The 27210-nt window shown below is 49.3% G+C and overlaps 1 protein-coding gene across 6 annotated transcripts in view; it reads right to left on the bottom strand.

Moving 5' to 3' along the window:
* The window catches only part of RIPOR1 (RHO family interacting cell polarization regulator 1), a 350808-nt gene that overhangs the window by 19494 nt on the left and 304104 nt on the right, over positions 1-27210 (bottom strand). The gene's annotated exons all lie outside the window — the stretch shown is intronic.

Here is a 27210-nt window from a genome sequence, read left to right as displayed (position 1 = left end):
CACACAGCCCGTGCACTTGGGGAGGGGCTCTGGATTCATCTGCTGCTTCTAAAGGAAAGAAAATTAACAGGTATGACCATAATTTTATCTTCCATAGCAAAGCAGCAGATGAATCCAGAGACTAGTGGGATGTAGCAAAGCAAACTCAAACTGGGTGGGACGCCAATGCCGCCTCTGCCAGCACTGCTGCGCCAAAACTCGCCTCTGAACGGGCCGCTACATCTAACCGATAATGCTTTGAAAAAGTATTCCCTGACGACCAAGTGGCCGCCCGGCAAATCTCCTCTAATGACATCCCCCCGGACTCCGCCCAAGATGTAGCCAAAGCCCGAGTGGAATGAGCATGAAGGTGCTCCGGTACCTTCTTCCCTGACAACACATACGCCGAAGCAATAGTGTCCTTGACCCAACGCGCAATGGACGCTTTAGACGCCGCCATCCCTTTGTTTTTACCCGCGAACGCGACAAAGAGATGGTCCGACCGGCGAAAATCATTCGTCACCTCCAAATAATGGAGAAGCATACGGCGTACATCCAGTAGCCGTACCGACAAAAAACGCTTCCCCCAATCATCCTTCCTGAAGGATGGCGGGAACAAACACTGGTTCACATGAAAGGACGAAATAACCTTAGGCAGGAAGGACGGCACCGTACGCACCGTCACCCCAGTCTCCGAGAAACGCAAAAAGGGTTCCCTGCAAGAAAGCGCTTGCAGCTCCGATACTCGCCTTGCAGAAGCCATCGCCACCAAAAAAACTGTCTTTAGTGTGACATCTTTCAACGTGGCCGCTGACAGGGGCTCAAAAGGTGCCCCCTGCAATTTCCCAAGGACGAGCTTAAGGTTCCAAGTTGGACAAATTCGCTTAACCGGCGGCCGGATATGTTGAACCCCCTTGAGGAAACGCACCACGTCCGGCTGCGATGCGAGAGCCGAGCGAGCCACCCGGCCCCTGTAACAGGCAATGGCCGATACTTGAACCTTTAAAGAGTTATATGCTAACCCTTTCTCTACGCCCTCCTGCAGGAACGCAAGAATAGCCGGCAGAGAAGCATGGAAAGGCGCAATTCCGTGTCTTCCGCACCATGCCTCAAAGATTCTCCAGACCCTCGCATAGGAGGCTGACGTTGAAATCCTCTTAGCCTTAAGCAGGGTGGAAATCACCCGTTCTGAATAGCCCTTCTTTTTCAGCCTTGACCTTTCAATAGCCAGGCCGTAAGACCAAAGCGGCCCGGATCTTCCATTAATATTGGACCCTGAGTTAGCAAGTCCGGAGTTACCTGGAACGCTACCTGCTCGCCTACCGACAGCAGCATCAGATCTGCGTACCACGGCCGCCTTGGCCAATCCGGAGCCACCAGGATTACTTTGCCTCGAAAGCGAGAGATGCGTTGCAACACCCGCCCTATCATGGGCCAAGGTGGGAATACATAAAGAAGGGAATTCGGAGGCCACGGGAGAGCTAATGCATCCACCCCCTCCGATCCCTGTTCCTTGCGTCTGCTGAAGAACCGAGGCACCTTCGCATTGCGGGAAGAGGCCATGAGATCCATCTCTGGCAACCCCCAACGACGGACTAGCAGGCCGAACGCTCGAGCCGACAACTCCCATTCTCCCGGATCGAGAAGAGTTCTGCTGAGGAAGTCCGCCTGCACGTTTTCGTGCCCTGCAATGTGTGCCGCCGACAGAAGCGGAACATGCACCTCTGCCCATCGAAACAAATGTCTTGCCTCTTCGGCTAACTGCGGGCTCCGGGTACCCCCCTGCCGATTGACATACGCGACCGCCGTGACATTGTCCGAAAAGATCCTGGTCGGTCTGTCGTGAACTAGGGCCTGAAATGCCCGCAACGCTAACCGGATCGCTCTCAACTCCAGCAAGTTTATGGGCCATTGAGCCTCCTGGGAAGACCAAATTCCCTGCACCGATGTCTGCATGCAGTGGGCTCCCCAGCCCTGCAGGCTGGCATCCGTCGTAACTACCACCCAATCCGGTGTGGCCAACGGCATGCCCCTCCAAAGATGCAAGTCCTGGAGCCACCAGCGCATGCTGTGAGCTGCTCGAGGACTCCACTGGAGACGCACATTGTAGTTCAGAGAAGCTGGGGACCAGCGAGAGAGCAGAGACTGCTGTAAGGGTCTCATGTGGCTCCGGGCCCAGGGAACCACCTCCAGAGTCGCCACCATGGAGCCCAGCACCTGTACATAATTCCAAACTCGAGGCCTGAGCGACCCGAGAAGGAGGCGAATTTGAGCCTGCAATTTCTCCCCCCGATCTCGGGGTAGAAACACCTTCCCCAGAGCCGTATCGAACTGTACCCCCAGATGCACCAAAGATTGCGATGGGGACAAAACACTCTTGGGAAAGTTGACAATCCACCCCAACGACTGAAGGAGAGAGATCACTCTCTGCGTCACCGACACACTCTCCTGCCGGGAAGAGGCGCGTATCAACCAATCGTCCAAGTACGGGTGTACGCGAATCCCTTCCTTGCGTAGAAAAGCGGCTACCACCACCATGACTTTGGAAAATGTGCGGGGAGCCGTCGCCAGGCCAAAGGGCATTGCCCGAAACTGAAAATGTTGGCCCAGAATCGCAAACCGCAGATACCGCTGGTGCGGAGGCCATATCGGAATATGGAGGTACGCCTCCTTGAGATCGAGAGACGTGAGGAACTCTCCTGGTCTCACCGCCGCAATAACCGAGTGCACCGTTTCCATCCTGAAATGGCGCACGCTGAGGAATCTGTTGACCCCTTTGAGATCCAGCACAGGTCTGAAGGACCCCCCCTTCTTTGGTACAATGAAGTATAGGGAATAGATACCGCGGCCTACCTCTTCCGGGGGTACCGGTACCACCGCCCCCAGATCGAGCAGCCCCTGAAGTGTCCTGCGGACCTCGGATCCTTTGGCCGCGCCACGGCACGGGGATACCAAGAAAGAATCTACGACGGGAGCGGCGAATTCTAATTTGTACCCTTCGTGAACAAGGTCCAACACCCATTGGTCGGACGTGACATTGGCCCACTCCGCCCGGAATGCCGAAAGCCGACCCCCTAAGGGCAGGGCGGAGGGAGCCAAGCCCCCGTCATTGTGGAGGGCGACTGGCTGGGGTACGGGCTGACTGCCCTGAAGAGGGTCTTGCCGTACGAAAGGAACTTCTCTGCTGAAACCGAGGTCTCGAAGCAGAGAACGGGCCAGATGCAGACCTGGAAAAAGGTCTACCAGCCCTGGCCCGCCTAACATCCCGGAAACGCGGTCTAGACGAAGCGGCCCTTACCGGGGGCCTAGCCCTGTCCTCGGGTAAACGCTGCGTTTTGGTATCTCCGAAATCCTTTACCAGTTTATTCAACTCCGTTCCAAACAATAAATCCCCTTTAAACGGGAGTCTCACCAGCCGGAGCTTGGACGCTGCATCGGCCGCCCAATGACGGAGCCACAAGGACCTGCGTGACACCACAGACAGAGACATCTGTTTCGCAGACGCCCGAATAATATCATACAATGAGTCCGCCAAATAAGCCAAGCCTGACTCCAAATCAGCCAGTTCCGAAGGGATAGAACCCCCCCGACTCCAGCAAATTATCTGTCATTCCTTGTGACCACTGCAGACAAGCCCGCGCCGCGTAAGAACTGCAGATTGCGGCCTGTAAGGTAACTGCAGCCACTTCAAAGGACATCTTAAGGGATGCTTCAATCTTTCTATCCTGAGCATCCTTAAGTGTCACGCCCCCTTCTACCGGCAAGGTAGTTCTCTTAGTCACCGCTGCTACCAGAGCGTCCACCTTAGGCAACCTAAACTTGCCCAGTTCGGTCGGATCGACCGGATACAAGAGCCTCATGGCCCTTGCCACTCGCAAACTGGCCTCCGGCGCCTCCCATTGCGCCGATATCAGCTCCTGCATGGCCTCATGGACCGGAAAGGCCTTAGGCGGCCTACGGGTACCTGCCATCAGTGGGTTACCGGACCCCTTGGCATCTTCCTGAGCAATGTTCAAACTCTGCAAAGCCTTTGAAATAAAAGAAGAAAGCTCCTCTCTATGGAACAACCGGATAGCCGTCGGGTCATCCCCCTCCCTACCCGGGATACTCTCCGTGTCCCAATCCAATAGCTCCCCTTTCTCCAACGACTCAGGCAGGGAGAAAGGTGACCTGGGCAAAATATCCACCTCCTCCGCAGACACTAGCCTGCGCTTCTTAGCCCCCTGCGACTGCCCCGGGGATCCTACTGCCCCTGCAGTGGGTCTAGCCTCTTTCCCCTCCCCCCCCGTAGAGGTAGAGGGTACCGCAAGGGACCGCCCGGCCCCCAGCCCCGGCTGGGTAGGCTGCGAGCTCTGTAATTTAAATGCCTGATGGAGCAACATCACAAATTCGGGCGAAAATGCCCCCCAGCTAAGAGGCACTCCCCCGCCCTGCTCCGCGCCGAGGGGAGGGGCCGCGCCGGCCTCCAGCGCTCTCTCCTCTGCCCCCGCCGCCTCACACTTGTCATCCGTGGCCGAGTCCTGCAGTAACCCTGCATCGACTCCGAGCGGCGGGGACATTGCGCAAGACTCCCGTACCCGGGACATGGCCGCCTCACAAGCCGCCAAAAACGGGTCGTCGGCCGGTGCTTCCAAGCATCCGGCAGAGCAAGGACCCGACTGTGTTCGGCGCTTCCCGCAGCGCGAACACATCTGACCAGCCTCTGCAGCCATCCCCCCTCGGCCTGACCAAAAAGCTCCGACGCGGTTTTTTTTTTTTTTTTTTCACACACGCGGCGAACGCCGCCGAAAGACGACTCCGCCCCCCAAGACGCCCGGCACCCGGGAAACGCGACCACACACGAGGTAGGCAAAGAAAACACTCACCCGGTCCGCCGCTTACCCCCGAAGCCAGGCAATCGTTGGTAAATGTACTGGAAGCCGAGTTAACCACTGCCCGGCTCAGTACTAGCAGGAAGGCTCCATTTTTTTTTTTTTTTTTTTTTTATACTGGAATGAAGAAGCCAGCCAATATCCTGCACCTGGAAAGGAACCCCTCTATCCAACGGAGGGGAGGGTGGAGCAGGGACCTGGGAGGGCCCAGGTGTACCTCCCAAAGCCGGCACCAATCAGCCAGGCACCCCCACCTACTGAAGAGAACTAGTCTCAACAGAGGAATCCTCACGGAACACCCTTCAATCTATCCTGCAGCAGGCAGAGACCAGGAGCTAGAAGAATAGCTCCCACCTTGCTGGGAGATAGAGCAAAACTGAATCAACAGAAGGAACACCAGGCTTTAAGGCCAACTGTTAATCAGTTCTCTATCTCCACCTGCTGGTCGATGTGAGCTATACCCACTAGTCTCTGGATTCATCTGCTGCTTTGCTATGGAATGGAGGGATGCATGAGCACCTGACGACAGAGGTGGAGCAGGGTCCGCTGACGATCGGAGGGGAGAAAAGCCCTCATTAGTGTGGTGTCCAGAACTGCTCCAATGAATTGAAGTCGCTGGGTGGGAAGCAGATGCGACTTGGGGTAGTTGATCTCGAACCCCAGGAGGTGGAGGAGAGAGATGGTGTGATGAGTAGCCTGTAGCACAAGTTGAGACGTAGGTGCTTTCACCAACCAATCGTCCAAATAGGGGAACACCTGGAGGTTGTGAGACCTGAGGAAGGCTGCTACCACTATAAGGCACTTGATGAAGACCCTGGGTGAGGAAGCGAGGCCGAACGGTAGCACCTTGTACTGATAGTGGTGGTGCAGCACCTGGAACCGCAGGTAGCGGCGAGAATTCTGATTGATGGAGATGTGAGTGTAGGCCTCTTTGAGGTCCAGGGAACATAGCCAGTCGTGTTGAGAAAGAAGAGGGTAGAGCGTGGCAAGGGAGAGCATTCTGAACTTCTCCTTGACCAGACACTTGTTGAGGTCCCTGAGATCGAGAATGGGACGGAGGTCTCCCGTCTTTTTGGGTACCAGGAAGTAGCGGGAGTAGAATCCCTGACCCCTTTGATCTGGAGGTACTTCTTCGATGGCATTGAGAAGGAGGAGGGATTGAACCTCCCTCAGGAGGAGGGGGGTTTGAGATGAGTGTGAAGCAGACTCTACGGGAAGGTTGTCCGGTGGAAGAGTCTGGAAGTTGAGAGAGTAGCCGTGGCGGATGATGTTGAGGACCCACTGGTCCGATGTGATGACCTCCCAACGGCTGGAGAATATGGTGAGACGACCTCCGATTGGTTGTGGAAGAGGTAGCGAGGGTGGATGACTGGCTATGCCCTGGAGAGAAGAGTCAAAAGGGCTGGGATTGCTTAGCAGGCTGAAGAGGCTTGGAGGGTTGAGTGGCCTGAGAACAAGCCTGGGCATGGTGCTGCTGTTGACGGGGCCGCCGAGGTTGTTGAGGAGGCGGATTGAGTGGCTGAGAACCTGCGCTGATAAGATGACTGAGGTCGATAAGGTCGGGCAGGCGGAGCCTTCTTTTTTGGTTTGATCAGGGTGTCCCACCTTGTTTCATGGGCGGAGAGTTTCTGGGTGGTGGAATCCAGTGACTCTCCAAAAAGTTCATCCCCGAGACAGGGGGCATTGGCTAGACGGTCCTGGTGGTTGATGTCCAGGTCGGAGACTCTCAGCCAGGCCAAGCGGCGCATGGCTACGGCCATGGCAGAGGCACGGGAGGTGAGCTCGAATGAGTCGTATATCGAGCGGACCATAAACTTGCGCAACTGAAGAAGGCCAGAGATGTGCTGCTGGAACAGTGGGACCTTGCGCTCCGGCAGGTACTTTTGGAGGGCAGACAGCTGTTGGACCAAATGTTTCATATAGAAAGAAAAATGGAAAGAATAGTTGTTCGCCCTGTTGGCCAGCATGGCATTCTGGTAGAGCCTCTTGCCAAATTTGTCCATGGTCTTACCCTCTCTGCCAGGAGGGGTAGAGGCATAGACACTGGAGCCCTGAGTCTTTTTCAAGGTGGATTCAACAAGAAGGGACTCATGGGGCAATTAAGACTTGTCGAACCCTGGGATAGGGATGACACGATAGAGGTTGTCCAGTTTACGGGGGGCCCCCGGTACCGTAAGGGGATTCTCCCAGTTTTTGTAAAAAGTCTCCCGTAGGATGTCATGCACGGGAAGCTTGAGGAACTCCTTAGGAGGTTGTTCAAAATCTAAAGCCTCCAGGAAGGCTTGAGACTTTTTTGAGTCAGATTCTAGAGGAAGGGATAGGGCTGCAGACATCTCCCTTAGAAATTTCGAAAAGGAGGACTGCTCCGGTTTGGAGGTGGCATCGGGTGCCGACGGGTCCTCATCAGATGAGGAGGGATCCTCCTCGGTACCGGGAGGGGATTCCTCCCATAAGTCAGGGTCCCGGACCTCTGTCGAGACACCGGGGTGGAAGGTGCGGTATGGCGAGTCTTGGATAAAGATTTTCCAGAGCGCACCGAAACGGTACCAGGAGAGGAGGACCGGCGTCGATCCCGGTCCCGGGAAGTATGACGCTCTGCCTGGTGCCGAGGAGGATCCGTCGTGGTATGGGAGTGAACCACCGGATGGGTATGAAGTTGCTCAGCCGAAAGAATCGGCATGGAGGTGTTGATAGGTACCGAAGGGGTGGATACCGGGGGCTCGGTACGGGGCTCGGGCCGGTCTGGTACCGGAAGGAGCGGTGCCAGGATAGTGGGCAACAGGTGCTCGAGTTGTTGCTGTAACTGTTCCTGGAGTTGAACCTTTAAGATGGCCGAGATACGGTCATCTAGGGGTGGAATCGGAACCGCTTTCTTTTTCTTCGGTTCCTTAGATGCCGCTCCACGCCCCGGCGATGAGGAGGCCGATGACGAGGCACTCACCGAGATCGGGGCGGAGCGCTTGCGGGACCGGTGCGATGCCGGCAAGGTCGGCGTCGCCACCGTAGTTGGAGGGCGCTCGAGGGAAGAGGAAGGCTTCTTAGCCGGCTTACCTGGCGCCAGAGACGCCGATGTGGGGTCGGGCGGTGTCGAAGTAGACGGTGCCGATTTCTGTGGTACCGCTGTCGATGTCGAGGAGTCCATCGCCGACCCGGTGCCGAAGAGGAGAGTTTGTTGAATTCTTCGGTTTTTTTTTTTAAGGGTTCTCTTTTGAAGAGTGGCACAGCGGGTGCAGGAGTCCGCCCGATGCTCCGGACCCAAACACTGCAAACACCAATTGTGTGGGTCAGTGATGGAGATCGGGCGTGCACACCGCTGGCACTTTTTAAAACCGACCTGCGGGGGCATGAAGGGGAAAACGGCCTCCGCAAAATCGAACCCCGAGGCCTGTATAATGGCAACAGGCCCCGCCGGGGCAAAATCGAAAAAAGGGGGAAAAAAAAGCAAAGTTTTTTTTTTTTTTTTTTTTACAAAGCAAAGAAAAAAGAAACCCGAAGGCAAAAGAAGAAAAAATATGGAAAAAAGCGCGAGCGGGAAGGCAAAAAGTGGTTTCAACGGCCGTTGAAAAAACACACGCGTCTTCTTCGCTCCGCGGAAACGAAGAAACTGGGGACCACGCACTCCTCCGTCGGGCGGGAAGGCACTCGCGCACGCGCGGTGCGGCCAACTAGAAACTTCTAGTTAAAAAGGTCCGTACCGAGGGCTCCGTCGGTGACGTCACCCATGTGTTAAGAATATGCTGCCTGCTTGTCCTGGGATAATACTCTGTCGGTCCAACCTTTATTATTCTTATAAATTTTTATCAAAATCTTTTGGCTAAATTTTTTTAAAAGCAATCAGACTGTCACTTAGCTTTAGCTTATAGTGATACCGTCCGGTCTTCACCTCTCCCGACATGCATGTTTCACACAAGGAAACTTTCTTCAAGATCGAGGGAAATGAATGTAGGAGCTAACTCAATGATACAACATGCAGCGATACAACAATACAACAAAGTTTCCTTGTGTGAAACATGCATGTCGGGAGAGGTGAAGACCGGACAGTATCACTATAAGCTAAAGCTAAGTGACAGTCTGATTGCTTTTAAAAAAATTTAACCAAAAGATTTTGATAAAAATTAATAAGAATAATAAAGGTTGGACCGACGAAGAGTATTACAATCAGAGGTCTATACCCTGATGGTGGTCTGAAGGTCCATACAAAATATACAAAAAAAATCAACGTGAGGATGTTTGAATGTTTACTATACTATGGAATGTGAGTCCTTAATGTGAAATTAATTTAGACAATCCTAGTATATGATATTATTGAAGACACAACTGAGGCGTATATTTATATATTTTGTATTTTTTTTATAGAACAGGCTATCAGATGCCTAAACCGTAAACTCTCAGTTATCAGGCACCCATGGGGATTGGTAGGTTTCAAATAATTCTAGTTTCTGGTTGATTAAGAGTTACTCTACTTCCCACCTCATTCTCTTCACCTCTCTTTCATTCCCCCAACTTGTAAGTCCAGCATCTGTTCCTCTCTTCCCACCCTCCTTTCTGGTCTGGGTCACGTTCTCTCCCCCCACCATTTATGGGTCCAACATTCATCCATCTCCCTTCTTCACTCTGATAGCCATACCCCCACACACTCTTCTGGTGCACCTCTTCCCCCCCCCCCAGGTCTGCCCACCCTCCACACGGGTCTGGCCTCCTGGACCCCTATTACTTACCCGAAGCACTCCTGACCCACCAACCCCCTCCCTCCTTTACCCAAAGCAGCAGCAGCCTGTCAGCAGAAGCAGCGCTGTAAACATGTTGCTTATGGCCAGCCCCAGCAGAACCTTTCCTCTGCCACATCAGAAGTGAAGCAACAGAGGACAGGTCCTGTTGGGGCTGGCTGCAAACAGCCTGTTTACAGCGCTGCCTCTGCTAACCAGCTGCCACTGCTGCTTCAGGTAAGTGAAGGAGGGAGGGGGGGAGTTGGCGGGTCAGGACCGCCACTGCTAGTGCTTTGCGAGCTAGAAAGACTACTTTTTGTTTTTTACTGTCAATTTTTTTGGCCTTGTTGCTTGAGTACCAGAATCAGGATTCTACTGTATATAAACACCCAGAAATAGCCTCAATGTGACAGAAGCAGCCCTCTGCCAGGCAATCAACTACAAGTGTATACAGGATGATGGCAGAACTATACAGCTGATGCAATGGAAAAAGAAATAAAGAGATGATAATTTTCTTTCTTTTAGTCACAGCAGATGAATCCAGAGATGAGTGGGTTATGACAATCCACCATCCACCAGCAGGTGGAGTCCGAGAACACAAAAGCTAAGCTCTGTCATGTATAGCAGTGTTTCTCTTTTCAAGCCAAGTACCCCCTAAGTCTAACAAATACCAACCAATTACCCCCGCCCAAACTCCGCCCCTGACTCCACCCCCATAATAATACTAATTGTAATGCAATTTCTTCCATCCATTTTTCATATACACACAATATAATTAATAAATAATGGTAACCACAAAATTAAAAAAAACTCAAAGCACACTGTACGCAGAGAAAATGCTAATTATCATTTATATTTGGGGGGGTTTTCAAACATGTCAAGGCAGATAACTTTAAAATATGCAATGTGACCTCAGTAACAACTATAGAAAAATAGACAAATATAGTGCAAAATATAGAAAGCAGATATAAATTCTCAAAGCTGACACATTTTGATCACTAAATTTTTCCTACCTTCGTTGTCTGGTGATTTAATGTAGAGAATAATACGGCGGCTGTTATCCACGGCTAGCCATGGGTAACCCGCAGAAACGATGGGAGAAAGAAAGTCATCAACACGGGTACGGGGACAAGGCCATTCACCACTCCATGGAGTGATGAATGGTCTTGTCTCCACAGTTAAGGGAGGGAATGTGCGCGGTCACTGATCAGGCATCTCCCTCCCTCCCTTCCTTCCCCTCACCTTACCATGGCGATTTTCAGGGGGGGGGGTTGTCTCCCAGATGCCGAGCCGGCTTTCATCAAGTTGCGTGTGGCTGCTGAAACTTCTCCTCTGATGCAACTGGAAACAGGAAATTGCGTCAGAGTAGAAGTTTCGGCAGCCACACTTGATTTGATGAAAGCCGGCTCAGGCAGCTGGGAGACAAAATATGAAAATCGCCAAGATAAGGTGAGGGGAAGGGAGGGAGGAAGAGGCCCACACGACGGCAATCGGGAGGGGAGGGAGGGAGGGAGGCTGCTGGATCGCGTGCTGAAGGGAAGTGGTGAGATGAACAGACACTGAAGGGCAAGAGAGACTGGGGAGAAGACGCTGAAGGGAAATGGGCAAGAGAGAGATGCCAGATTATGTGTATAGCAGACGGAAGAAGATGGGTGCCAGACCAATGGAGGGGGGGGGTTTGGAGGGAGAGATGGAAGAGCGAGGCACAGTAACAGAGCATATGGAAGAGACAGAGAGAAGGCAGACAGTGGATGGAAGGAATTGAATGAGGAGAAGATGAAGAAAGCAGAAACTAGACAACAAAGGTAGAAAAAATTTCTATTTATTTATTTTTTTGGTTTAGGATAAAGTAGTATACAGTGTTCCCCCACAAATTTGTGGTATGTTCCAACTACCTCTTCCTGTTACTAAAGTCAGGCTATACCAAGTGGTCTCAAACTCAAACCCTTTGCAGGGCCACATTTTGGATTTGTAGGTACTTGGAGGGCCGCAGAAAGAATAGTTAATTTCTTCTTATTAAAGAAATGACAATTTTGCATGAGATAAAATACTTTATAGTTTATAAATCTTTCCTTTTGGCTAAGTTTTAATAATAATATTGTAATTTATAGGTAAAGGGACATATGATCAAAACAATTTTATTTTACTTTTGTGATTATGATAAACATACCGAGGGCCTCAAAATAGGACCTGGTGGGCCGCATGTGGCCCCCGGGCCGCGAGTTTGAGACCACTGGACTATACCAATCAGGAGCTGCTTTGACACACAGCTCCTAATTGGTGTAGCCTGACTTTAGTAACAAGAAGAGGCGGTCGAAGCATACTGCAAATGATTTTCTGCACCCGCTGGTGCTCTAGCTGCCCTCTCCTGCCTTTTGACAGATGCAAAAAACACATTTGTGGTTTTTTAAAATTAGAGGGTGTTCCTGGAACGGAACCCCCATGAATTTCGGGGTACTATATTAGTTGTGTTAATAAAAATTTATAAACAAAGCCCTGCCAGTTGAAGATCTTTCTCTAGTTCGGTAGCCAGAACTTTGATTTATAAAATGACAATTGCACAGAATATTGTTTCTTTTTAAACTTCAATATAATAAGTTTAGTATAAAACTATTTGAGGCTTGTGTGGATGGGATCAGATGGTCTACGGGGACAGGGACTGAGCTTACAGGGACGGGGACCAAGCTCGTGGGGATGGGGTGGAGACGGGAGATGAGCTCAAGGGGACGGGGACAAATTCTCTAATTTCATGAGTCTCTGGTTGCACTTCCTTCTGACTGGGCATCCAATATTTCTTTCTGCCTCCTGCATGCTTCCTCTCCTCCAGACCTCATTCCATTCCGTAACTAACATCTCTCTCTGTCCCTCCACGAGTCCAACTTTTCTTCCTCTCTCACCCCTCAGATAATTTTTCACCACTGCCCACCAGCCCCATGCCCATTTCTCCTTCTATCACCCCTCTCTAACACCATGCCACATCTCTTCCTCCATCACTTTGCCCAACATTCCTCCCCCTTGCATCCCCTTCAATCTATCCCTCTGTTCCCTCTCCACCACAATATCCAACATTTCTCCCTCTCTATCATTCTATTCCCCATTCATGTCTACCTCACTCCTCTTCCTTTCCCCATGCGCACCATCTCTTTCTCTCTCACTCATACACTCAGGCCCAACAATTGTCCCTTTCTATTTCCTCCCTCCCTCACTATGTCCCAAATTAATGCCCCCTTCCTTCCTCCCTCCTTCCTTCCTATGGCCCAAGTACATGCCCACAGGGGGAGGCACTCACTGCCTTTCAGCCTTGGTCCTTCCTCCCTGCCATGCCAAAGCCTGTCTGCCCCCAAGCCAACCCGCTGCCGATTCCTCCTCCCTCCCGGTCTGCTGCTGCCCCCCGCCGCAACTCTGGGAACGGCCAGGTGTGTACATCAATTGTCAGAATTGATGTGGGGGGAGGAAGGTTTGTGGGCTGGCGGCATGCAATCGCTACACACGCCTGGCCGTTCCCTGAGCGGGGATAATTAAATGGAGTGAGAGGACAGCAGTCAGCCCGCGTACCCCCCTAGGGTACGCGTACTGCAGGTTGAGAAACCCTGATGTAAGTCAGTATTCCTGCAGCAGGACAAACATGAAAAGCAAGTCGGACGAGAAATCTCTCCTCACAGCTCCACTAGCCGACAACCTGCCCAAGTCAGCCAGTAGGACCAATTCCCACGGAGCAAAAGAAGAGCCTAAAGAAAAAATAAAACATAAAAGGGCAGGTCTCTGAATTCACCTGCTGTGACTAAACGAAAGAAAATTATCAGGTAAGACTATAATTTTTCCTGAAGGTGTTGATGCCCCTGTACAGGTCATTGGTGAGGCCCCACTTGGAGTATTGTGTTCAGTTTTGGAGACCGTATCTGGCGAAAGACGTAAGAAGACTTGAGGCGGTCCAGAGGAGGGCGACAAAAATGATAGGAGGCTTGCGCCAGAAGACGTATGAGGAGAGACTGGAAGCCCTGAATATGTATACCCTAGAGCACAGGTGTCAAAGTCGGTCCTCGAGGGCCGGAATCCAGTCGGGTTTTCAGGATTTCCCCAATGACTATGCATGAGATCCTATGTGCTTGCACTGCTTTCAATGCATATTCATTGGGGAAATCCTGAAAACCCGACTGGATTGCGGCCCTCAAGGAGGGACTTTGACACCCCTGCCCTAGAGGAAAGGAGAGACAGGGGAGATATGATTCAGACGTTCAAATACTTAAAGGGTATTAACGTAGAACAAAATCTTTTCCAGAGAAAGGAAAATGGTAAAACCAGAGGACATAATTTGAGGTTGAGGGGTGGTAGATTCAGGGGCAATGTTAGGAAATTCTACTTTACGGAGAGGATGGTGGATGCCTGGAATGCGCTCCTGAGAGAGGTGGTGGAGAGTAAAACTGTGACTGAGTTCAAAGAAGCGTGGGATGAACACAGAAGATTTAGAATCAGAAAATAATATTAAAGATTGAACTAGGCCAGTTACTGGGCAGACTTGTACGGTCTGTGTCTGTGCATGGCCGTTTGGAGGAGGATGGGCAGGGGAGGACTTCAATGGCTGGGAGGGTGTAGATGGGCTGGAGTAAGTCTTAACAGAGATTTCGGCAGTTGGAACCCAAGCACAGTACCGGGTAAAGCTTTGGATTCTCGCCCAGAAATAGCTAAGAAGAAAAAATAAAATAAAATAATAATTTAAATTGAATCAGGTTGGGCAGACTGGATGGACCATTCGGGTCTTTATCTGCCGTCATCTACTATGTTACTATGTTACTATGTATCAGCAGTAGATGAATCCAGGGAAGAGTGGGATATAACAAAGCCGTCCTCAGTAGGGCGGGTCAGTGAACAGAAAGTAGAAAGAATGAAAAACCAAGCCAAGCAGTCTGCTGTCCACCAAAGAACTGAAGGAAAGTAAACTGCCATCTCCATGAAACACAAAGACAGCCCAACTAAAGGAGCTCTACCCAGGACGGAACCATTGGCGCCACCAAAGGACCGGAAACTACATGCCAGACATACAAAGAATGATACCTGTTCCACCTAATGCAAAGAACTAAATCACTAGGACAAGCCTACCAAAGTTTGGTGTCAAACAAACCAAATCTGAGCCACCAGAGCACTCAAGGGGAACAAGGGAGCATGCTCCATGATGCAAAGGACTAGTAGCATCCAAAGCCTAAGTGGGCACTTAACAGCCAAAGAAGGTATTCTCACTTGACAGGCAGTGAATAATGTGAACCCAAGAGATGGGGCTGTGCCCAACAGCCAGATAAGGGGTTGCGCTCAACACCATAAATAGAGCTATGTTCAGCAGCCTGAAACAGAGCTGTGCTCAACAGCTAGTGGCCAAGCTCTGCTCTACAATATAGCCACACACAGCCTCTAGGAATGGCTCAGCCTGCAGCACATAGCAATGGAGCCATGCCATAGTGCGATAGAACTGTGTTCTACATCCGGACATGGAACTGTGCCGAACAGGCAAGAGGAGCCGTGATCAACACCCAGAGATGGAGCTGTGCCAAACAGGCAAGAAGAGCCATGGTCAACATCCAGAGATAGAGCTGTGCCAAACAGGCAAGAAGAGCCGTGGTCAACATCCAGAGATGGAGCTATGCTGAACAGCTAAGAAGAGCCACGTTCCACACCTAGAGAAGGATTCATGCTGAACAGCCAGGGGAAGCCTCTCCCTTCATCCAGAGGTGGATCCATGCAGAGAAGCTAGAGCTGGAGCCATACAGCACTACATTTAGAGATGGAGCCAAGCCATACTGCAGGGTGTGGCTGTGCTCCACAGCCAGAGATAGGGTCACACTGGACTGCCAGGTGGAGCCACACCCAATATCCCGAGATGGAGCTCTGCGCCATGTCTAGATGGGGAACCATGTAGAACATCCAGGAGAAGTTGAGCTCTACATCCAAAGATGGAGGCCTGAAAAAAAATCAGGCATAGCCACATTCCACATGAAGTGATGAAATGAGCTGCACCACCAGAAAATGCACTCTACATCCAAGGGTGGAATCATCACTCCATAAGAAGAACATAAGAACATAAGAAGTTGCCCCCGCTGAGTCAGACCAAATTCTTGCTGAGTCTTGCTCAGCGGTCCGCTCCCGCGGCGGCCCATCAGGCCTAGTGCCTGAATAGTGGTCCCTGATTAATTTTGTAACTTACCTCTAATCCCATCCCTATAATCTACCTCTACTCTTATCTTTACCCCTCAATCCCTTCGTCTTCCAAGTACCTATCCAAAGCTTCTTTGAACCCCTGTAGCGTGCTCCTGTTTATCACATCCTCTGGTAGCGCGTTCCATGTATCCACCACCCTCTGTGTGAAAAAGAACTTCCTCGTGTTTGTTCTAAACCTCTCCCCTTTCAATTTCTCTGAGTGCCCCCTTGTACTTATTGATCCCCTTAATTTGAAAAATCTGTCCCTGTCTATTTTTTCTATGCCCTTCATGATCTTGAAGGTTTCTATCATGTCTCCTCTAAGTCTCCGCTTTTCTAGGGAGAAAAGCCCTAGCTTTTTCAGTCTGTCAGTATATGAGAGGTCCTCCATGCCCTTTATTAGCTTAGTTGCTCTTCTCTGGACCGTCTCAAGTACCTCCATGTCCTTCTTGAGGTACGGCGACCAGAACTGAACACAGTACTCCAGGTGCAGGCGCACCATAGCACGATACAGTGGCAGGATGACTTCCTTTGTCCTGGTCGTGATACCCTTCTTAATGATACCCAACATTCTGTTTACTTTCCTTGAGGCCGTGGCACACTGCGCCGACGCCTTCAATGTTGTGTCTACCATCACTCCCAGGTCTTGTTCAAGGTCGCTCACCCCTAGTGCTGATCCCCCCCATTTTGTAAGTGAACATTGGTTTTTTTTTTCCCTATATGCATGACCTTGCATTTCCCTATGTTGAAACTCATTGGCCACTTTTTGGCCCATTTTTCCAGTGTTGTCAGATCTTTTTGGAGATCTTCGCAGTCCTCCATGTTATTGACCTTGCGATATAGTTTGGTGTCATCCGCAAATTTAATAACTTCACATTTTGTTCCTGCCTCCAGGTCGTTAATGAATATATTGAATAGGAGCAGTCCCAGCACCGACCCCTGTGGAACTCCGCTCGTGACCCATTGCCCGTCTGAGTAATGTCCCTTTACTCCAACCCTCTGTTTCCTGTCCGCTTTTTGATCCATCGGTGGACCTCCCCTTGCACCCCATGGTTCCATAGCTTCCTTAGTAGTCTTTCGTGTGGCACCTTGTCGAAGGCTTTTTGGAAGTCAAGGTAAATGATATCTATGGATTCCCCTTTATCCACCTGGCTGGTTACCCCCTCAAAGAAGTATAATAAGTTCGTGAGGCATGACCTGCCCTTGCAGAAGCCATGCTGGCTCGACTTTAGCTGCCCATAGTTTCTTGAAGATGGGCGTGACATTTGCTATTTTCCAGTCTTCCGGAATCTCTCCAGTTTTTAGGGATAGGTTGCATATTTGTCGAAGTGGCTCAGCTATTTCGTTCCTTAGTTCCTTGAGTACCCTTGGGTGAATGCCATCCGGACCTGGCGATTTGTCGCTCTTTAGCCTGTCTATCTGCCTGAGGACATCCACCTTGCTCACCTCTAGCTGGACCAGATTTTCATCCTGCTCTCCTTTTACGATCTTCTCGGGCTCCGGAATGTTGGTTGTGTCCTCCCTCGTGAAAACTGACGTGAAGAACTTATTTAGCCTGTCAGCTATCTCCTTTTCCTCTTTTACCACTCCCTTTCTGTCCCCATCATCCAAGGGTCCCACTTCCTCCCTTGCTGGTTGCTTCCCCTTAACGTACCTGAAGAATGATTTGAAGTTTGTTGCTTCCCCTGCCAGTTTCTCTTCATATTCTTTTTTTGCTTTCCTAACCACTCGATGACACTCCTTTTGGTGTTTTTTGTGTTCCTTTTGGTTCTCCTCTGTTTTGTCCTTTTTCCATTTTTGAATGATGCTTTCTTGTCATTTATCGCCTTTTTCACTGCATTTGTTATCCACACTGGGTTTTTTGTTCTATTTATTTTGCACCCTTTCCTGTACTTGGGGATGCACAGGTTCTGTGCTTCGTGCACTGTGCCCTTGAGTATGGTCCAGGCATTTTCTACGGACTCCATCTTCCTTGCGCTGTCGTTGAGTTTCTTTCCCACCATTTTCCTCATGGCATCATAATTCCCTTTTTTGAAGTTAAGTGCAGTCATTGTAGTTCTTTTCACCTTTGATGATCCAATTTTTAGCCTGTACTTGATCGTGTTATGATCGCTGTTTCCTATTGGGGCTAGTACCACCACCTCCTTAGCGGGTCCCCCTAGTCCGTTGAGGATTAGGTCAAGAGTGGCATCACCCCGTGTTGGTTCCGTGACCAGCTGTTCCATGAAACAATTCCTCGTGACCTCCAGGAATTTGGTCTCCCTCATGCAGTTTGAGTGCCCAATACTCCAGTTTATTCCCGGATAGTTGAAGTCTCCCATCACCACCACACTTCCACTTTTGCATACCTGCCTCAGTTCAGCCTCCAGATCCTGGTCGATTTCTTCCGTTTGTCCAGGTGGGCGATAGTACAGACCCAATTTTATGTCTGCTCCAGTTCCTCCTGGTAGCTTAACCCATAGTGATTCCAAGTTGTCCGCCCTTACAGTTGTTTCCATCCTGGTTGAAGGTATGATATCTTTTATATATAGCGCTATTCCTCCACCCTTTTTGTGTGACCTATCTCTCCTCTAGAGTTTGAATCCTGGTAAAGCCACATCCCATTCATTGTCATCAGTCCACCACGTTTCTGTGACTCCAATTATGTCTAGGCCCTTTTTGCTGGCTAGGATTTCCAGCTCTCCCATTTTAGCCCTTAGGCTCCTAGCATTAGTGTATAGGCAAAGTAAGTCCCATTTGTTCGCCTTTCTTGCTGTTTTTCCTCGTGGTTTGGTGCTCCTGGCCCCCTCGTGAGTTGCCAGACCCCAAACCTCGTCTCGGTCATCCTCCTCCTGTGGTGTGTCTGTTTCGTCCTCAGCCTGTTCCCCTGTTTTTGGTTGTCCCTCTGGATTCCGTTGTTCTCTATTAGTGCTGCTTGCCAGTTTTATTCATGCACTAGACCCCTGCAATTCTCCCTAGCGATAGAGCCATGTTTGAACTTCAAAGGCCAGAAATGTAATGCTCTACATCCAGAGATGGATCCATGTTCTACAGGCTAGAGACAGCAATACGCTCGCTTCACATCCAGAGATAGAGCTATGCCCTAGATCCTGAGAAGACCAGTGTGCTCAAGAGTAGAGAGCTGCACAGGAACAGGGACGACGGGAATCCGGCGGGACCCCCCTTCGGGTCGCGGGGATCCCGTGGGGATGCCTCCTAAGGTCGTGGGGATCCTGCGGTGTTTGATAACAGCTTGAGCCGTGAGGCTCGTCTTCTTTTTCCTATCTGACCTGCCGCAGCACACATAGCCGACCGGAAGTCTTCCCCAATGACTCTAATTTTATCAGGAGCCTCTCATCAGAAACTTTGTCAAAAGTTTTCTGAAAAGCTAGGTACACTTCGTCAATTGGCTTTTATCCATATTTATTCATACTTCAAAGAAATGCAGCAAACTGGTAAGGCAAAAACATCCCTTGGCTGAACCCATGCTGATTTCTCATTAAATAAACCATGTTTGTTTTTGTGTTCTGTAATTTTATTTTTTTTTGTAATGGTTGCAACTATTTTTCATGGCACTGAAGTCAGATTCACCAGTCTGTAATTTTCCAAATCACCCTTGGAACTCTTTTTAAAAATCAGCACATTGGCCACCCTCCAATCTTCAGGAACTATAGACGATTTTAGTGATAGGTTGCAGATCACTAATAGCTGATCAGCAATTTCATGTTTGAGTTCTCTCAGTACCCTGGGATGTAATACCAGACCAGGTGATTTATCACTTTTTAACTTGTCAAATAGGCTCAGTACTACTTCCAATTTCACTGAGATTTTTTTCAGTCACACTACACCCACAGAAACAGCGAAGCTTGAGAGCCAAAGATGAAAGTTCACTTTACATCCAATAATGGAGCTACTCAAGAGAACTGAAGAGAAATACATGCTCTACCCCTCAAAGGGCAGCCAGGTCTGAGAGAATGACAGCAGAACAACCTACAGGCCAAAATGGGGCGCTGCTCAATCCTCAAAGATGTAGTTGCACTCCATAGCTATGTAGGGATAAGCATCCCCCCCAACCCATGATGGAGTTGCTCCCATCATCCAGAGATGGAATTGTCCACAACCCCCACAAGAGGACGCTGCACTCAACTCCACCCCACCTCCAAGAAGGGCATCGGCACCTAAAACACAGCAAATCCGCTGAAAGAACCAGTAGAGAAAGGTTGCCTGCACTCCACTCTAAGCAGGAGCCACAGAACACCACCATGCACATCCAAGAGAAGAATATGTGACAGGGCTGAACAGCCATGAGCTGGACCTGCACACCAACGCAGTCAGCTGGACAAACTGCACTATGGAACAGAGGCAAAAAAGAACTTATGCACTGAAACTCAAGAGTCTCAGATTTTTCCCCGTCCACATGGGAACTCATTTTTCCATCCCAAGTTCTTTTCCTGTCCCTGCCCTAATCCTGAAAGCTCTGTCCTCATCTGCACAAGTCTCAAACACTTTAAAATCACAAGTGTTCAAGGCAGAGCTTACAGGAATGGGACAGGAACAGCAACAAAACTCGGGAGGACAGGATGGGGAAATTGTGAGCCTTGTACAGTTAAGGCAGAGCTTACAGGAAAGGGACAGGGATAGCAACAAAAAACACAGGGATGGGATGGGGAAATTGAGCTCCTGCGGGGACGGGAACAAATCTATCCCCATGTCATTCTCTAGTCTGAATGCATATTTACAATGTTGTTGAAGAAAAACGCTTTGGAGACTGGATACAGCAAGAAAGGTTAACTCCAAGAAGCTGGGATTTTCAGGGAAGTCAGCTGATCCCCTAAATTCAACCTTGGGTAAAGGCTGAGAAAGCTGTAAACTGAGGCGGTAGGACAAAAGCTAAACAAATGCATAGGAACACTGCCATGGGCCACCGGATGCTCTCTGAGTATTACAACTACCAACATGGCATGAAGAAGTTAGAGGCTGGATATCCAAAGGCCTGGACTTGCAAACTTGCCCTGACAGTTTAACTCGCAGCTAAAATTCAGATAATAGATACCCACATAAAGAAGAAAATATACAATTGATTCTTATATGAAATACAGCAGAGGTCATAGGAGCCAATGTTCCCTCTAAGCTATGTGCATGAAAGGGAGCACACATGCCTAGCAATTGAGTGCAATTTTTTTTATTTTGAAAATAGGCTATGCCACACATGTTGAGTCGAGATGGAAAACTTGCACACAAAGTGTTTTTCTTGTGCCCACATGGCAGTAAGAATTAGAGGGAACACTGATAGGAGCCAACAGTCCACAATGACTGAGGGTGCTGAAACCACCACACTTACTCATACATAGACAAAAGTGAAGACATTTGCTTAATACCATCAAAGCAGTAAACAAATCAATAAAATCAGGTATTCAAGAAAAGAAATACACTTTCAATAGGAAAGAAAGAGCAACAGACTTCCCCAGTTGCTGTGTCCCATAACCCCTGTAATGGACAGTCACTAAACAGCATGCACCCAAGCAGCAAGACTAGCCAGCCAAAATCTTCAGAAAAAGAGGGTTCAGAATGCAAGGTCAAAAGGAGAGTATTCCATAATGCTGGACCCCCCAATAGTAACCACAGAATTCCAAAAAGACATGCCAAAAACAGTTAAGAGGAGAGAAGAGAAAGTTAACCCTCCCCTGACCTTACTATTTTGTGCATCCCCATTCCTTGCCCTCTCCCCCAAGAAATATAATTATCCCAGGACAAGCAGGCAGCCTATTCTCACATATGGGTGACGTCATCGACGGAGCCCCGATGCGGAAGCCTCACAAGCAGACTTGCTTGTAGAAACTAGAAGTTTTGAGTCGGCCACACTGCGCATGCGCAAGTGCCTTCCCACCCAGCATAGGGTGCGTCTCCTCAGTTCTCAGTTTTCCGCGGAGCTGAGAAGTCCCTCTTTGACTCTCTGCATTCAACTTACTTACTTCGTGCCTTCTCTCACCGTGGTTTGTGTTATTTTTCTTCACGAATCACTGTATTTAATTTATTTATTTTATTTCTCGTTAAAAATTTTATTTCTTCTGTTCGGCTGCCGGGGCAGGCCGCTCGGCCGCAGCCCAGGGGCTTCGACCTTGCAGAAGCTGTTTTTCCTCCTATGTTCCAGCCAACAACAGGCTTCAAGAAGTGTAGCCAGTGTCAGCGTGCGATTTCTCTTACGGACTCACACAGTAAGTGCCTCAAGTGCCTTGGGCCAGACCATCACCCGAAGTCGTGCGAGTGCTGTGCTATTCTTCAACCTCGAGCCCTTAAACATCGTCTGCCTTCAGTGGAGAAGCTCTTCGGGATGGATTCGACCACTTCCTCGACTCTGAAGCCGACCTCGGTCTCACCTTCAACCGAGGTTCCTCCTGCTTCGACCTCGAAGTCTCATCAGACCTTCTTCGTTTGCTCTTTCCTCGACGACGTCCTCTTTCCTTCGTTGGCTCTTTCCTCGACGACGTCTGCTGTATCTTCTCCTGTATCCTCAGATCAGATAGCTCAGCAGAAAGTTCCAGCGGTGGTGCTTAAGGTGCCTAAGACTTCCAAGTAGAAGCACATTTCTGTGGAACCTCCAGTCAAAGCAGGTGGTCCGGTTTCAGATGCGGATCCATCCTTGCTGGCTTCTTTCCAGACCATGTTAGATCAGCAATTCATTCAGTTCCTCACTATTATGGGACTGAAGCTTGTTACTCTAATCCAGCCTGGGCATTCTGCAGACTCCCGCGAGGTCGAGCCTCTTCCTATGCCTCAGACTGAGACTACACACTCTATGCAGGGAGCAGAGTCTCTGCGAGTGTCTGGTCTGGCTTCTATGCATGTAAAGCAAGGAGCAGATTCTTTGCAAGTGCCTTGACAAGAATCATCACACTCCATACAAGGAGCAGAGTCTTTGGGGGTGCATCGAGGTTCCTTCATCAAGCCTCTGAAGCTTCGATCTATAGCTTCCAGCCCCATCCATTTCTTGGTGCCATCAACTGCTTCCATCTCCGGGGCGAAGTCTCCTTGAACTTCAAGATCTGTTTCAAAGCACTGTTCTCACCAATATTAGAGGCCTTCATCGAGGCATACTTCCAGGCATAGCTCTTCTTCCAAAGAGTGTCCTTCTTCAACTAAGCCTCGATCTACACCTTCCAGTTATACTAGACCACGGACTCCTCGATCAAGGTCTCCACTTCCAAACCTCGAGGACTCAGCGCCTTCGATTGCTTCATCCAAGTCTCCTATTCTTTTGATGCCTTTTTTCCGGCCAAAGTTTCATCTTCAACCCAGGCTGCCTCGACGACATCGAGTCCTTCTCGAGGCAAGGCACTGGCAGATCAGCTATCTTTCTCCTCTTTTCTTCGTCAGATGGCTATGGACCTTCAATTGGATGCTGGTTCCAAATACTCTAAGGAGTATCTCGAAGTCATGCATCTTCCTCAACCTCCATCAGAGTCACTTAAGCTTCCTCTTCACAAGCTTTTGTCTCAGACTTTTACCAGATGCCTGGAGACTCCTTAGCAAATTCCAGCTGTTCCAGGCCAATTGGACTCCAGATATAAAACGCTCCATTGCAAAGGATTTGAGAATTCACAATTATTTCACCAATCCCTACTTGTGGCGTCATCCTTGAAGAGGTCCCATCCTTCCAAGGTTTATGTTCCCGTTCCTTCTGGAAGGGAAGAGAAAACTATGGACAAATTTGGACGTCGCATCTATCAAAATGCCATGATGTCCACTAAAGTCCTTAATTACAATTTTCATTTTATAACTTATTTTGAGTTCCTCATTGCTCTTTTGCCTAAATTTATCAGTTATTTAGATACTCAAAAGCACTTTGAATTTCAAGAAGTTATAGCTTCTCTATCACAACTCAGATTACATCTACTTCAGTCTTCTTACGATGCCTTTCAGTTGTCTGCCAGGGAGGCTGCTTGTTCTGTAGCAATGCGCTGCCTTGCTTGGCTTCGTACCATTGACATGGATCCTTATCTTTAGGACCGTTTGGCTAATATTCCTTGTGCAGGCAATGACCTCTTTGATGAATCTATTGAGGTAGCCACCAAGAAATTGTCTGAGCATGAAAAATCCTTTGCTTCTATTGTCAGACCTAAGCCAAAGCCAGCTCCTGCCAAGCCTGCACGCCCTCCTCCTATTTATCAGAGGAGTTTTGCTCCAAGAGTGGCTACTTACACTCACCCTCCTCTTAAGAAACAGCAGAATCAGAAGCAACAGAAACCTCAACCTTCTGATGCACCTAAGGCTACACAGCCTTTTTGACTGTTTAAAACAGAGCATAACCTCCACCATTCTATCTCTGTCCTATCTTCTCCCTATTGGAGGTCGTCTCCATCATTTTTACCACCGATGGGAGACAATCACATCTGATTTCACGGTGCTGTCAATCATCAGGGAAGGATACTCTCTTCATTTCACTCAGGTTCCACCAGAGCTTCCTCCAAGTGAGTATCCTTCCAGTCCATCCCAGACCGCCCTTCTTCTTCAGGAAGCTCAAGCTCTGCTTCATCTCCATGCCATCAAACCAGTTCCTTTGGAACAGCAGAACAGGGGTTTTTACTCCCATTACTTCCTTGTTCTGCAGAAGACGGGCGATCTGCGGCCCATTCTGGATCTCAGGGCTCTCAACAAATTTTTAATCAAAGAAAAATTTCACATGTTATCCCTGGCATCCCTTTATCCCCTCCTAGATCAGAACGACTGGTTATGCTCTCTGGATCTCAAGGAAACTTATACTCATATTCCCATTCATCTGGCCTCCCGCCAATATCTCAGATTTCAGGTGGGGAATCTGCATCATCAATAGAGTGCTGCTCTTTGGCCTAGCTTCATCTCCAAGAGTGTTCACCAAGTGCCTGGTAGTGGTAGCCGTAGCTCTCAGAAACCATGGCCTTCAGGTATTTCCCTACCTGGATTACTGGCTCATCAAAGATTCAACATCTCAAGGGGTTATTGTAGCGACCCAACGGACTACGTGGTTCCTACAGAGTTTGGGATTCGAAATCAACTTTCCCAAATCCCAACTTCAACCCTCTCAGAATCTACAATTCATTGGAGCTGTTCTGGATACTATCCAACTCGGAGCATTCCTTCCGCAACAACGTCTGGAAGTCCTCCTTCAACTCTGTCAAACAGTGTCTTCCCGCTCCTCCATATCAGCGAGACACATGATGGTACTCCTGGGTCACATGGCCTCCACAGTACACGTGACTCCTTTTGCCAGACTTCATCTCAGAATTCCTCAGTGGACCCTGGCATCTCAGTGGACGCAGGTTTGCGACCCACTTTCTCGACACATGCAGTCACTCCTTCATTGAGACAGTCTCTCCGCTGGTGGATGCTCTCTTCCAATCTCTCCAGAGGCTTGCTGTTTCAAACACCCCCTCATCAGAAGGTCCTCACAACAGATTCCTCGACCTACGCTTGGGGCGCTCATCTCGATGGTCTCCGTACTCAAGGCCACTAGACCAGTACGGATCATCAGTGTCACATCAATCTGTTGGAACTCAGAGCGATTTTCAAGGCTCTCAAACTTTTCAGCATCTTCTTCAAGATCAGGTAGTCCTCATTCGGACGGACAACCAAGTCGCCATGTATTATGTCAACAAACAGGGAGGAATGGGATCTTCCTCCCTTTGTCAAGAACCTCTGAAGGTTTGGGATTGGGCAATCCGCCACAACACCTTCCTCAAAGCTGTCTACATCCAAGGGGTGAAAAATTGCTTGGCGGACAACTTGAGTCGTCTTCTGCAACCTCACGAATGGACACTCCATTCCTCGGCTCATCATCACATTTTTTCACAGTGGGGAACGCCTCAGATAGATTTCTTTGCAGCTCTCCACAACCACAAACTGCCTCAGTTCTGCTCCAGGATCTATTCTCCTCATCGCCTCGAGGCAGATGCTTTTCTTCTGGAATGGACGAATCTCTTCCTGTATGCATTCCCTCCATTCCCAAGACTCTTGTCAAGTTAAAGAATGACCATGCCACCATGATTCTGATTGCTCCTTGGTGGCAGAAACAACCTTGATACTCCCTTCTCCTTCAACTCAACAGCAGGGAGCCATACATTCTACCAGTTTTTCTGTCTCTGCTTACACAGAGTCAGGGATCTCTGCTTCATTCCAACCTGCAATCTCTACACCTAACAGCTTGGTACCTCTCAACATAACTCCTCTTCAGTTTTCTCAATCTGTAAGAGACATTTTAGAGGCTTCTAGGAAACCTACCACTAGACAATGCTATCATCAAAAATGGACTAGATTTTCTACGTGGTGTTTTTCTCACGATAAGGAGCCTAAACATTCCTCCTTGTCTTCTGTTTTAGACTACCTTTTGCACTTATCCACCTCTGGCCTCAAGTCTACATCGATCCGAGTCCATCTCAGTGCAATTGCTGCTTTCCATCAGCCTATTGAAGGAAAACCCTTTTCTGCTTATCCGGTGGTTTCCAGATTCATGAAAGGACTTTTCAGTGTCAAACCTCCTCTCAAACCGCCTCCAGTGGTTTGGGACCTCAATGTTGTTCTTTCTCAATTGATGAAGCCTCCATTTGAACCAATGTCTACGGTTCATCTGAAGTCTCTCACTTGGAAAGTAGTGTTTCTCATTGCCCTCACTTCTGCTCGAAGAGTCAGTGAGCTGCAAGCTTTAGTTGCTGATCCACCTTTCACTGTGTTCCATCATGACAAGGTGGTTCTATGTACTCATCCTAAATTCCTACCTAAAGTGGTTTCAGAATTTCATCTCAACCAATCCATTGTTCTTTCCAAAGCCTCATTCTCATCCTGGAGAATCAGCTCTTCATACTCTGGACTGTAAACGTGCTTTGGCCTTCTATTTGGAATGCACCAAACCACACAGAACTGCTCCACAACTTTTTGTCTCATTCGATCCAAATAAGTTGGGACATCCTATCTCTAAGCGTACCATCTCCAACTGGATGGCTGTTTGTACCTCCTTCTGCTATGCCCAAGCTGGATTACCCCTATAGAGTAGAGTCACAGCCCATAAAGTCAGAGCAATGGCAGCTTCAGTAGCTTTCCTCAGATCTACACCTATTGAGGAAATTTGCAAGGCTGCTACTTGGTCCTCGGTTCATACTTTCACTTCTCACTATTGTCTAGATGTTTTCTCCAGATGGGATGGCCATTTTAGCCAGACAGTATTACAAATTTATTCTCCTAAATTGCCAACACTCCCACCATCCCATTCTGGTTAGCTTGGAGGTCACCCATATGTGAGAAGAGGCTGCCTGCTTGTCCTGGGATAAAGCACAGCTACTTACCTTAACAGGTGTTATCCAGGGACAGCAGGCAGCTATTCTCACAAACCACCCATCACCGCTGGTTGGTTTCTCTGCTAGCTATCTGAACTGAGGAGAAGTGCCCTGTGCTGGGCGGGAAGGCACTCGCGCATGCGTGGTGCGGCTGACTCAAAACTTCTAGTTTCTACAAGCAAGTCT

Source organism: Geotrypetes seraphini, chromosome 4 (assembly GCF_902459505.1).
Source record: "Geotrypetes seraphini chromosome 4, aGeoSer1.1, whole genome shotgun sequence".
NCBI classification, from domain to species: domain Eukaryota; kingdom Metazoa; phylum Chordata; class Amphibia; order Gymnophiona; family Dermophiidae; genus Geotrypetes; species Geotrypetes seraphini.
The sequence above is the reverse complement of the archived record's forward strand: the minus strand, read 5'-3'. Positions and strand labels throughout refer to the sequence as shown.